A 13,178-nucleotide genomic window follows, 5' to 3' on the forward strand; every position below is an offset into this window, starting at 1 on the left:
CTTAGTCTAGTCTCACATACTCATAGTGTGCTGCATGCAGAGGTCTTGCTCCGGCCACCTCAGACCAGAGTTCCTAGTGCCAAATGCTATGGCTCTTTAACTTTTCAACTGAAGTATTAAAGGGGAAACTCACTTGATAAAACTCATTTTCCTCATCTGTGTACTTCACCAAAATAGAGCCTTCACCTTTTTTTTCCAAATAATTCACAATTTCCAAATAGAAAACATTACAACTTCCATTTTTTAATGGCAAAATTCATATGCAGCCACAGAAAATAATCAATACCTTACAGTTTTTTTTCTTCTCCCCAATTTTCTTGGGTTTACACTTTTCTGAAAATTGTGTCAAAATTATTCATGGAGAACATAGTTACTTCAACTGCCAGGGTTTGTTACACACTCAGTTTTCTGTGAAGAATGGAGAATAGTGATTGAGTGAATACAGTTGGCTGAGTTGCAATCCTGGTTGTTTGATGTGGAACAAAAATTGTGCCTTCTCTTGCTTATACTACTACAGTGCCCCTAGAATCAATTCCAAAATATCAGCATGACCAAAAAGGCCTTGCCTTATCTGGGCTGATCCAGTTCTCTAGCCTTATAATCTGTCTCTCTTTTACAGGTTCCTACACTCAAGATACATCTGTCTGCTTTTATTTCTCAAGGCTCCCATGTTCTTTTCGAATTTAGAAACTTTTGATTTCTGCACTTATAGTGTTCTGCATTCTCTAAGTCATTTATCTAGTTCTTCTCATGTTTCAGATCTCAAATTGAATATAGTTTCCTTGAGCAAAGCTTCCAGTCAAATACAGTTTTATAGGCCACCAAAGACCAGGTCATTACACTTAAAATATATACTCAAAACTAGTTATCCTAATCAGTTCTAAATTACTTGCTTATGTGGTTATTTGATTGAAGCCTGAGTTTACAATTTTGAATGAACATTTGATATTTTATCTTAAATACCTATCAGGTTGCCTTGCACAATAGAAAAATTCACAATATTTATGGGAATATTGGAAAATAATAATTAAAATACTATTATATGCCTAATGTACGTATTAAATATTAAAATGAAACATACACATGCACAATCAAACTCAATCTTCATAGAAAAGCCATAAGGTGAGCACATTAGGAGGCAGTTTTCCATGGGTCTCTCCAGTTCTTGCCTATCTTGCAAACAAAGAACTGTCCTTGGTTCTGAATTATCTTTCAAAGATATTTGTGTAGAGCAGTTTTGGGAGATATAGTGCCTTCCTCCAGAGTACTGTTCCGTATAATAAAGATAACATTTCCTTCCAGACCAAAAGAGGCAAGCATGCTTATAGCCTGTTATAAAAAATTGGGGTTACCTAAAAGCAGGGCTCCTCTCCCATAGTTCAACACATGGTACAAGTGTCATCAGGACATCTTTGCATAACTCTATGGGAATTGGGACTTAGAGAACCAGCATAAAAATATTGATAATCCAGCTACTGCTATTGCCATGAGTAATGAGCCATTCTTCAACTCCGATCCAGGACCCTCGTGTCTTCTACCAGGATCCATGACACTATGACAGAACAACCAGTTACCTTGAAAGTAGGGCAAACTCTCAAAATTTGTATGTTGTTGACAGTATTATTATTATTATTATTATTATTATTATTATTATGCCTCCTTGACAGTAAATTGATCTGAAGTACAGTGAGGTGTAGTGTAGAGGCATTTTATCCTGTATTATTTCAGCTTCATTATGCCCAAGCAAAATGGCTAGGACTTAGTTTTTTTTTTTTTTTTTTTTAACTCCATTATGGAGACATGTCAAACCACTACAGTAGAGTAACAATTTGTCTGGATATCCATTTATATTAACATTCCAATGCCCACAGTGTTAAGGTTAATATACCAAATTATCATCCATTTGGATCAGGGCATAAGAAATACATTATATATTTATTTATATTTATATGTAATAAATTGTATATTATAAATCAATTGTATATCATTGACTTTCATTGGGAATTTTGGTTCAAATACTTAACTGAGGAATTCATATTTTTAAAATTTTAATAAGTATATTAATATATTTCTAATTAAAGGAATTGGTTTAATTGTTAAATAATTTATTCTTACATTTCTCAAATAGTTTCCATCTGAAAACCTGTTATGTGTGGATATTAAGTAATACTTTAACCATATAATGAAATATATTGATATCAAAATAATTATTTTAAGATATATAGTGGCTTATGTAATAGTCTGAAGGAAAATGATCTGAAAAATATAGTGATCTCAAACTACTTAAAAATAAATAGATAAATGACTGAAGTGAAATTACCATGTAAACTTGCCCAGTGATTATTCTACTCAGTAGAACTTTAAGTATCAATGGTTTTCTTGTTAAATTTTTTAGTAGTTTTCCTAAAATAATTGTGCTACTTTTATATGGAGAATATGAAATACAATAATAATGAGATGTGGTATAGATGTAACTGGCTATTTAACTTTATTTTTGCAGATAAATTGAATAATGTTTCAAAGTATATTTTAAAAATGACATTTGAATTAGCTACCTATAAAAATCAAACTAATTATTTTCCCAACATCCTACTTCTCTGTTGCATGTATATTTAACTGTATGCATTAGACATAATTTACATATCATCATCATATTTCCCTTACAATTAACAGAGTTCAGGGAATTATTTTTATGCTTCTTTTAGTAGGTTACAATGTGTCATCTTAGCGTTTCCAGTAAAATGTTTTCTTATAATACTTCTTTCAAATTGGTATTTATATATGACAGGTAAGAGAAAGAGGTTACTGGCCAAAACTACTGCACATCTCTGTCACCTTAAGAACAGAGTCAATGCTTAGTGAAGACATGCTGGCAGTTTTCTGGAGAAAATGTTGATTGAAATTATGCTTTTTCAATCTCTGTGCATATAAATTTTGTAGGTGCAAGAACACATTATCAGAGATATTGGTCTAGTTACTAGTTACTTGTTAAGCAGCTTATTGTTATTTGGGCATACTGTTGAACTGTTGTCACAGATGAATCTAAATACTCAAGGTAAAAAATAAAGATGGGCATAATGTTGCACCATGGAGGCAATAGTTTCATTTAAATATACCCTTGAACGTGATGAGGAGCAGCGTAGAGCTGCAGGATTGGCGCCTGGGAGTCGGGGTAGGAGTAGTGGGCACCAGCTGCAGGCATCCTCGCTGTGTCCTCTTGGGGAGGAGGTAAGGGTCGGTTGGAGCCGGCAGTTTCCAGCTTCTCAGGGGCCACTTGGAGTTCAGTGAAAGTTGGGAAAAATGTGCTCAAAGGGAATCCTGGAAAGAAGCAGCTCTTCACCTGGAAAATGTTCCCTTTGCCTCAGTTGTGAATTCTTTCGTTGAGAAAGAAAATTACCATTATGTCACTATTTTAATGAAAGGTGAGATGGATGTGACTCATGGTTCAGAACCAAAGAAGGTAGAGCCTGGAAAAAATGAAAGCTGGGTGTGGGTTCCTTGGGAAGAATTTCCTCCCTGGACCAGCTTTTCTGGGGACTATGTTGTTTAAAGGAACAAGGCTATGATCCACTTAAAGAAGACTTGGATCATCTGGTAGGATATAAAGGAAGTCACCTGGAGGTGAACAAGGAGAATCCCTGATTTTTTTTTTTTTATGGGTTGGCCAAAAAGTTTGTTCAGTTTTACGGTAAGGTGGCCCTAGTCGTGCTTCATTGTCTTTAACTTAATTCAAAACAACTTTGTTAGATTGTATTGTGACAGTTGTCATATCAGCATGCATTAAAAAAAAACTTTTCAAAATTGGTGAATTTTTGTCTAGCCATTTTAATGTTGAAGATGGAAGAAAAAAAGCAACATTTTTGGCATATTATACTTGATTATTTTAAGAAAGGTAAAAATGCAACTGAAACACAAAAAAAGATTTGTGCAGTGTATGGAGAAGGTGCTGTGACTGATCAAACGTGTCAAAAGTGGTTTGCAAAGTTCCATGCTGGAGATTTCTTACTGGATGATGCTCCACGGTAGGGTAGACCAGTTGAAGTTGATAGTGATCAAATTGAGACATTAATTCAGAGCAACTGACATTATATCATTCGGGAGATAGCCAACATACTCAAAATATCCAAATCAAGCATTGAAAATCATTTGCACCAGCTTGGTTATGTTCATTGCTTTGATGTTTGTGTTCCACATAAGTTAAGAAAAAAAAACCTTCTTGACTGTATTTCTGCATGCAATTCTCTACTGAAACGTAATGAAAATATTCTGTTTTTAAAACAAATTGTGATGGGCTATGAAAAGTGGATACTGTACAATAATGTGGAATGAAAGAGATCATGGGGCAAGCAAAATGAACCACCATCAACTACATCAAAGGCCAGTCTTCTTCCAAAGAAGGTGATGTTGTGTATATGGTGGGATTGGAAGGGAGTCCTCTATTATGAGCTCCTTCCGGAAAACCAAATGATTAATTCCAACAATTACTGCTCCCAGGTAGACCAACTGAAAACAGCACTCGATGAAAAGTGTCCAGAATTAGTCAACAGAAAACACGCCATCTTCCATCAGGATACCACAAGACTGCATGTCTCTTTGATGACCAGGCAAAAACTGTTACAGCTTGGCTGGGAAGTTCTAATTCCTCCTCCATATTCACCAGACATTGCACCTTCAGATTTCCATTTATTTCGGTCTTTACAAAATTCTCTTAACAGAAAAAATTTCCATTCTCTGGAAGACTGTAAAAGGCACCTGGAACAGTTCTTTGCTCAAAAAGATAAAAAGTTTTGGGAAGATGGAATTATGAATTTGCCTGAAAAATGGCAGAAGGTAGTGGAACAAAAGGGTAAATATGTTGTTCAATGAAGTTCTTGGCAAAAATAAAAAGTGTCTTTTAATTTTACTTAAAAACCGAAGGAACTTTTTTGCCAACTCATACATAAAAGGCAAAATAAGGTCCTTTTAAAGAATGGAAAATATCTATGTTTTAGAGCACCTACATTTTATCTGAAAAGTCCCACATGATTGCCAGTTTATTTGGTGTCTCTTAATATATCCAACACCCTTTCAGCCAGTACTTGTAAAAATTTTTCAGGGATTCTGTCGTGAAATGTATTTCATGCTCAGAAGATGTGATGAATGGTGATGTTGCGGTAACTCTGCTTTCCGTATTTCTCTGTGGTGGTGACTGTGCTGTTTGTCATTGCGGGTGTGCGTGGAGGAGAGGGCAGAGTTTGTCTCAGTGTTTCAGTTCTAATAGACATCCTAATTCCAGTGCCAACACAGTATCCCCATTGCAGAATTTATTGTTGATTTTCCTCTTCTGTGTTATTTAAAACAAAATTTTTTTTGGTAATATATTGTGACAGTCCCTGCAACTACAGTAAACAGAACAGGTCTTTAGGGTGTATTTCCCAGCTTTCTGATTGAGAACCTAAACCAATGGAAGTGAGACAAACCATCCAGGGTCTGTATCCCATCATTAACAGGCCCTGTCATTTTGGATCTCTCAGTTCATCTGAGATTCAGCTTCCTTATGTGTAAAATTCAATCAGAGTAGGGCAGTGGTTCTCAAAGTGTGGCACTGCAAAATCCTCAAGACCCTTTCAAGGGTCCTCAGTGTTAAAGCTGCTCTTGTCGTGCAGAGACTTCATTTGCCTTTTTCATTCTCGTTCTTTCCTGAGTGTACAGAGTTTTCCAGAGGCTCCATGTTGTGTGATGCTGTAGCGGACTGAATGCAAAGCAATTATGAGAATCTAGCTCTCTTCTATTAAGCTAGACATGAAAGAAATCGACAAAAATGTAAAACAATGCCACTCTTCTCACTTTTTTTTAAAGAAAAATAGCTATATTTTTATATAAATTATGTTAACAATGGTTTTCTGTTATGGGTTTTTGTTATTTGTAAATAAATTAATAAAATAAAACATATATATACCTTGAACACTGTTGGGGTTAGGGGCAGTGAGCCTGCTAAGTAGAACATTTGATATAACTTTATAGTCAGCCTTCCTTATCTGCTGTTTTGCATCTGCAGATTCAACCACTACAGATGGTGTAGTACATATTTATTGAAAAAAATCATGTGTAAGTGGACTCAAGCAATTCAATTAATATTTGAACAATTCAATTAAAAATTGAACATGTCTGCAAAGCAATATTAATGTATTTTAATTCTTTTTTGATGGCCTGCATAGTTCCCATGTAAAGGAGGAGACGGGAATAGAGAGAGGGCGAAGAGCTGTGGGAGAGACAATACTGTTAGGCTGGTGAAACAAAGGCAAAAACAAGTCTCCAGTGTTTAGAAAATGGTGAAGAAATCATTGTCTTTGCTGTCTCTCATACAGAAACTCTAAAAATAAAAACTTCCTATGTAAATTTTGTTTATGTGTGTGTAGGTTGAAATAAATCAAAAAAGTAATGGTTATAACTTTCCAAGTGTTCCTAGTGTTTTCTATAAAGTAATTATTGGCAAAATTTAAAATATTCACTGAGTACAATTATCTGTCAGTAAATTTTCCACCCAAATAATTTAGACTTGATCAGTATATGCATTCACACACATGTATACACACAGATCAACAGATATATAAATTCATAGTTACATAAGAGAATTTTAACTGTGTAGTATTACCTAATGACTAAGAAAATCTCCTTCTGGAATTTTTTTCCCATTAGAACAATTTTTCCAAGAAGCTTATTTAAGATGCTGAAACGTCACCATTACGTCCTTCCTAACACACTTTTCAGAATTAATTAGTAGTTTTACTAGATAGTAAGTATATATTAGCTGCAGGGGCACATTATCCCAATTAAGAAATGTTTAGAATAGAAATGTGTTGTTATATATGTTTTAATACATATGTTTTGGTCACTAGACTAAAATTTTAAAACTCTTTTGGTGTTATCCATGTAGGGATTCTTTCACAGGAAGGGAGTCAGAGTGGGAAGAAAGAAGTTATGTTATATCAAACTGTCCTAAGAAGCTAACCACTGAAGGGAAATAAAAATAGAACATGAAAGAAATGTCAGATGAACTTTCTCATTGGAAGCATTGTTTAGCTTCTTGACATGTACAGTTTTGAATTTCTGTCCATAAATTGTGTTGCAGCAATATGTTGAAAATGGTAGTTTCAGCTGACATTTTAAAACATGCAACCGCATGTCCCAAAGTTTCTGCATGCCCTGTCCCTTAATATCTAAATTAAATAAGGCTTTCAATCTGTTGCATCAGAATCTACCCTCCAGAATATTTATGAGCACCTCTAGGGAACACTTATACATCTTAGCTGTTACTTGTCACATCTTCCTCTGAATTTCTGTTTCAAGCTTTTTTTCATTATTTCAGGCTGTCTCTTTTATCTCCAGCCATGCTTTTGTAGTTTCTTGCCCATCCTTTGCCTGTGAAAATGGACGTAGCATTTTCCTTTATTCCCTAAGACAGTGACAACACAGAACTACTTGAAGATATTATAGGAAATTGAAAACACAGAGAAGTTACAGAATTGGATGTCAGACATCATTGTCTCTAAATTTAATTACATTCTTGGTCCCAGGACTTTCAGTCTGATCCCTGCTCCCCACCCATCTCTTTCTTCATAGCCTGCAGCTGCTTCTTAGATCTAAGGTCCAGGACTATGACACCAATTAAAGTGTGCAACATATTTCCTCCTTTCTGTTCAACCTACACAATTATTTATAATAATATCTCACTCAGAAACACTCATTCTTCCTTCATGAGGAAGGTACTTTACTAGTATCAAATGAGTTATCCAAGAATCACAAGTGGATGGTTTTCTTAAATGTATGGAACTGGAGGATGATTCTGGATACACTTCAGAATGAAAAAGTTTGCTGTTAATTGACTTGATTTCCACATCACTAAAAATTGCTAGTGACTTTGAATATTAATTTCCTTACTAAAATAAAATTTAGAGTTTTGCTTTTATGTATAGCAAGGCAAGTAAAATATCTCTTCCAATAATCACAATTCGATTATGCAGTTAACTTCAGCCTTCTGGTTGGAGCCATTAGGGTAGGTTTCAGTTCCATTTAACCAGCACTTATTTCTGGCAATTTGCCAGGAATTGATAGATACTAAAGAAATATTTAACATCTGTCCCTGAGAAACATACTCTGCAGTAGGATTTGATAGATTATACATACGATAGAAATCCTCAGTGCTCACATGCACGTGCGCACATGGATATTCAAAATGCAAGGTCAAGGCTATACTTTTGGTGCTTTGCACAGCCCTTCAGAAAACTTTCCCTTTCCTTATAAGAAGTATCAGAGATCTTTCTAAACCCTTTAAAAATTTTTGTCTGTTATTTACACTTTATTTCAACCATCCCTCCCTTGTCATTTATTCTGTGCACTTATATGTCTCTGTCTAGGACAGTGATCTCAGTATTTAGAATTCATCAGGATTCCTTGGGGGGATACTAGTTAAAATACAAGTGGTCAAGTTCTTCCTAAAACCTAGTGACCTTTATTCTAAGAGGGTATAGCCAGAACTTTAAAAATTTCTTAGAGTGATTATGAAGCACCTCTTTTAAGGACATACTCTAATATTTTAAAAATAATTTTATCACCCAACTCACATGTTCCCATTTTTCCTAGTTCTGCTTACTCATTCTCAGACTCTGAAAGCCCTTATTGATGAACAAGCTGGGTCTTGACTTCTCAAACATCTCAATAATTGTCCTCATTTTATAGAGCACCTTAATTGGCATATTTATATCTAGGACATTTTTATCAGAACAGTTGTTATGTAGCAGTCCCTGCTTAATTACACCTCTCTTCTTTCAGGTCAATGTGCTGTCTCTCAACCATCCCAGAAGGTGTCCTTTTTCCTTCCCTCACTGTTCATCGTGCATGCTCTAAGCATTCTTTCTAACATGAACTTCTCTATTGTCCAGGAAGGTAATAAATTTAGCCAATACTGTAATTAAGTTTTGCTTGTAGCATTTCAACTGCCTTCCCACTACTTTACAGCAATGTTTTGTGATCTCCCTTTCACTAACTTGAAAATGCATCTTCCACTATAGGAATTCCAAAGCTTTTCTTTGGACTTTGCTTGTTTTCTCGTACAGCCTTCCCTTGGGATCCACGGGGAATCGGTTCCAGGGCCCAGTGTATGCCACACTCAGCAGATTTCCAAGCCTCTTATATAAAATGGCACAGTACAGTCAGTTCCCCATATCCATGGCTTCCACATCTGCAAATACAAACTGTATTATCTCTGCCTTTGTTTCCCTCTGTATCAGTTCCTTACTCAGCATAACTCATTTGTTCAAGTATCTTCTATACTCAGAACAACATACTTCCTTCAATCAATGCTTTTACTACCACTCAAGTTATAGTCTAAAGCTTCTGTCCTCTGTCACGCCTTCATTTCACTGTCACATTTTTCAAAGGGAAACCTATACTTGACTCACAACCTCACTGTAGACTTATTCTGAACTTCTTGCAATGAGGTTTCTTTCTTCTTTCACTTCACTAGTTTTCTCAAAATTTCCAGTGATTTATGAATATCCAAATCCTTTTCACATCTTTAACTTGCCAGATCTCCCTCTGTATAAGTTCACTATGGTAATTATCACCTTCCTCTTTAACCTTTTTCTTTGAAACTTTAGTTCAAATGACAGTTAATATTATCATTGGACTGTTGCTTTTTGTCTGATTTGCTAAATCTTATTTTTTTGTTCCTGTCCTCTAAATATGTATAATCTTGAGTCTATTCCTGGTCATGTTTCATTAACTTTCTGCACTTTATTCCTTGGTTATCTAATTAGCTCTACCACCCTCAACTCCCAGTTTTACATGGGTATATTAAAAACTATTTTCCTTAATCTGATTTTCTTTGCTTTTAGATATCAATCTCTAATTTTAACCATTTTCTACCCATTTATGCAATAACCTAAAAGGAATTTGTCAAATTTCCAAAATCAAAGTATATTTGTTGTTGTACAGATATAGTACATTCACCTACATTGAAAATTATAGAATCACTTTTAACACATGTTATTCTTTGCTAGGATCTGCTAATTTACTTCTCACAGAATTTTTCACTGATAGTCTCTTTTTGCTTTTCTTTGCAGTAGCCTGAGCATAGATTCTTATTACTTACATTAGAGTCCACTTAACTCCATCATGATTAGTATTCATACCTATATTATGTGTCTAAGTTCCAATTCATTCTTTCTAGGGAACATTTAGTAGTCATTGCAGTTGTTTCCATCTGTCCCCTTGTGATTACCTTGATGTCAGGAATCATCATTTTTTGTGTGTTTCTCTCAATACCTGGCCTGTATAAGAACATATAATTTTATTGCTGCTGTTGCTAAATGAAAGAATTTGCCAATCAACTTCTGGACTCAAAGACCTCACAGAAATCCAGAAATGTGTGGTTTTCCTGCTTCAAGTCCTACATGATAAAACAAATGTCATAGAGATGCAATTAGGGATTTAGGCTCTCCACAATCTGCAATTCTTACTTGTCTCATTCTCTCACTATTTCCTTGGTTCTGTTAAAGCCCAACACATGGCTGATATGCTAATTTTCCTCAGTTTGCTTTCTAGGAGCCTGTGCTTTGCAACACTCTCACGTATATGCATTATCTTTATTTTTGTCATTGCAATTTTATATCATATCTCTTTTTTAATTCAGTGCAAACACCGCTTTCTTGCTGATGCCATTCCTAATCACTCACTTTGGCAAAGATGCTTCTTTCAATACTCTCAGAGAGGATAAGACTTCTATCTCTCATCTGCACTTGTAACATAAAACCTTATTTTTAATTATTTATTTACTTATCTCTACCATAGGTCACAAGTGCTGAATGAATGAATGAGAGTGGTATTTAAAGTGACTTTCTGTAGAAATGAAACTGCATATAATTGAAGAAAGAGGCAGATGATCTAAGTGATGGAAAATTAGCTACATATTTTTAAATGTTTGTCATTAAAGGCCTAAAAACCATTCTAGAGTTGAAGAAGGGTGTGTTAGGATCATTGAGTAGGCAATATCATATAAGATATACCAGTGTGATGAGAGCGGTTAGACTCATATTCCAAACTGTAATGTTAATATGATAGGAATAACCTTGTGCTACAAAACCCAAAAGCCAAACTTTAATGGAGTATTCATAGTGCTGCCTGTTATTTAGAAGGCCTGGGAAAAAACTGAAAGAATGATTTGTAACTTTCCCACCTACTCCACCTCTGGGGATAGAGAAAAAGGATGTTCCACTTCGGTCTCATGAGTGAAAAGCTTCTCCTTTATGTACGCAATAAGCATTCCAGAAGTTCTCTTCTTTGTTCCTGTACATGGCACATTTATGTGCCAGCACTTTGGCATCAAAACGTGTTGGTGTTCTGTTCGTTACCTGCCATTTTAGCAATCCTGGTATGCTATGTCCTCAAAGCCTTGCTCAATATATTCTTCTACTCCAGCCTTACAGTAGCTCATCACTATAACTTCACTTCAACACTTCAGCAATGATAAAGTGCAACTCACCTTTCTCTTCCTAGTCTACTCCACTTTCTTACCTATCATCGATTAAGATTGGCATAAACAGAGAAACACTCTGAAAAGCTGATAGACATTTATGTCACTGCTTTTGTATCATCTCAAAAATTTGTCTAAAATATTTCCAACTGATTTTAATGCTCTGAGATCACAATTATTGTCTTTATTCGCATGTTTCTTTGTCATACTTATGAACCATATTTCTTTGCTAAAAGGAAGCTAATGCATTTTCATTGTAATCTGGAGAGATTAGGACATTTATTTTCTCTGAAACAAGGAAAAGACACAGTTTTGCTACCTGTGAACAACTTACAGTAAGCTCTGTTGCTATGACAGATGATTTGGAGCAAGGGCTAAAAAAAGTTACCAACTCATTTCTCCTAAGGCCGCTGAAATGCTTGTCAACAGGAAATGCTGAGACTTGATTAGACTAGTGTTATTGTATTCCCATAACATTACTTCTCTGAGCATCATTTTCTTCACCTGCAAAAAAAAACTAAAATAAGTTAAAAATACCTACCCATGAGAATTTTTTTTAAAGGGTAATTGCTGTAGGATATGCAAAAGTGCCCAGCCTGTAGCAGTGACTCAAAAATGTTTGTTTCTCCTCTCCCTTTCCTCATATATGTTCATGTATATGTGAATAAAGCATAATTTAGAAACAATTTAAATTTTTTTAAAAGTCCAATGCTAACCTTTTGGGGGAAGAATTTTATGCCAGTTTGCTTACAAATATCTGTGAATAAACAGTAGTTGGGAAAAAATGAAAAATAAGTCTTAAAATATTTAGATAAGCAGAAAATTGTCACGCAATCTTTACTTGTCAAATGTGAAGGTAGTTACTCTACTAGACACTGACCTGAACTATAGATTTCTCTCTGCATTAGCAGAATCATGGAATATTTTCTTTAACTAGGATTCCTAGTAATTCAAACAAAAGTCACCCACTCCCGTTATTGACTACAAGCCCAATAACTCACATCTTTATGGTTTCTTTTCAGTAAATCCTCATTATTTCTAGTCAGTAAAACATTAGTTTTCAATACAAATTTCAACACAAAAAAGAGAAGTTAGGAAGAACTCTTTACTTTTCCTCTTCACTCACATTACAAATAAGTTGTTGACATTACAAATCAGAGAGGTGAGTTTAATATTAATAGCTAAGCCACATAGAAATCCTGAGAGAAGATATGCATCTGTCTCTCTGTATTCAAAGTGTAACAACTGCTGACAACCTTGTTTACAGCATAAACTTTTTCAGCTTATCTGAAGAAGGGGTTGGTTCTTATTTTTCTAGAATTTAAATATTAAGTCTTTTTTGAGCCAGACTACATTTTATTTCCAGGCAGCAATTAAAAATATTCAGACTTATTTGTTTTTACTATGTTGAGATGACTTTAGAAAAATTATTTGCTTTGTGTTCATCTTTTTCTTTCTTTCTCTTTTTTTTTTTGTTCTAAAGTTTATACCTAATCAAATATGTGTAATTCAGAGGCAGTTGGGTTTCCTGAAGGCACTAGACCTGAGAAAGGACAGATGATGATTAGGTAGATGATGACTTTGTTGGCCCAGGTTAGAGTTTTGATGTATAATTATACAAGCAGGTACCATATCATGAGCAAGTCCAACTGACTCCAACAAAGAA

At 34.9% G+C, this 13,178-nt stretch overlaps 1 pseudogene; it reads left to right on the top strand.

The window, feature by feature from the left end:
• The first annotated feature begins 3,127 nt into the window (after window positions 1–3,127).
• Window positions 3,128–3,642, top strand: LOC130847884 (nucleotide triphosphate diphosphatase NUDT15-like; annotated as a pseudogene).
• The last annotated feature ends 9,536 nt before the right edge of the window (window positions 3,643–13,178 follow it).

Source organism: Hippopotamus amphibius, chromosome 3 (genome assembly GCF_030028045.1).
Source record: "Hippopotamus amphibius kiboko isolate mHipAmp2 chromosome 3, mHipAmp2.hap2, whole genome shotgun sequence".
NCBI classification, from domain to species: domain Eukaryota; kingdom Metazoa; phylum Chordata; class Mammalia; order Artiodactyla; family Hippopotamidae; genus Hippopotamus; species Hippopotamus amphibius.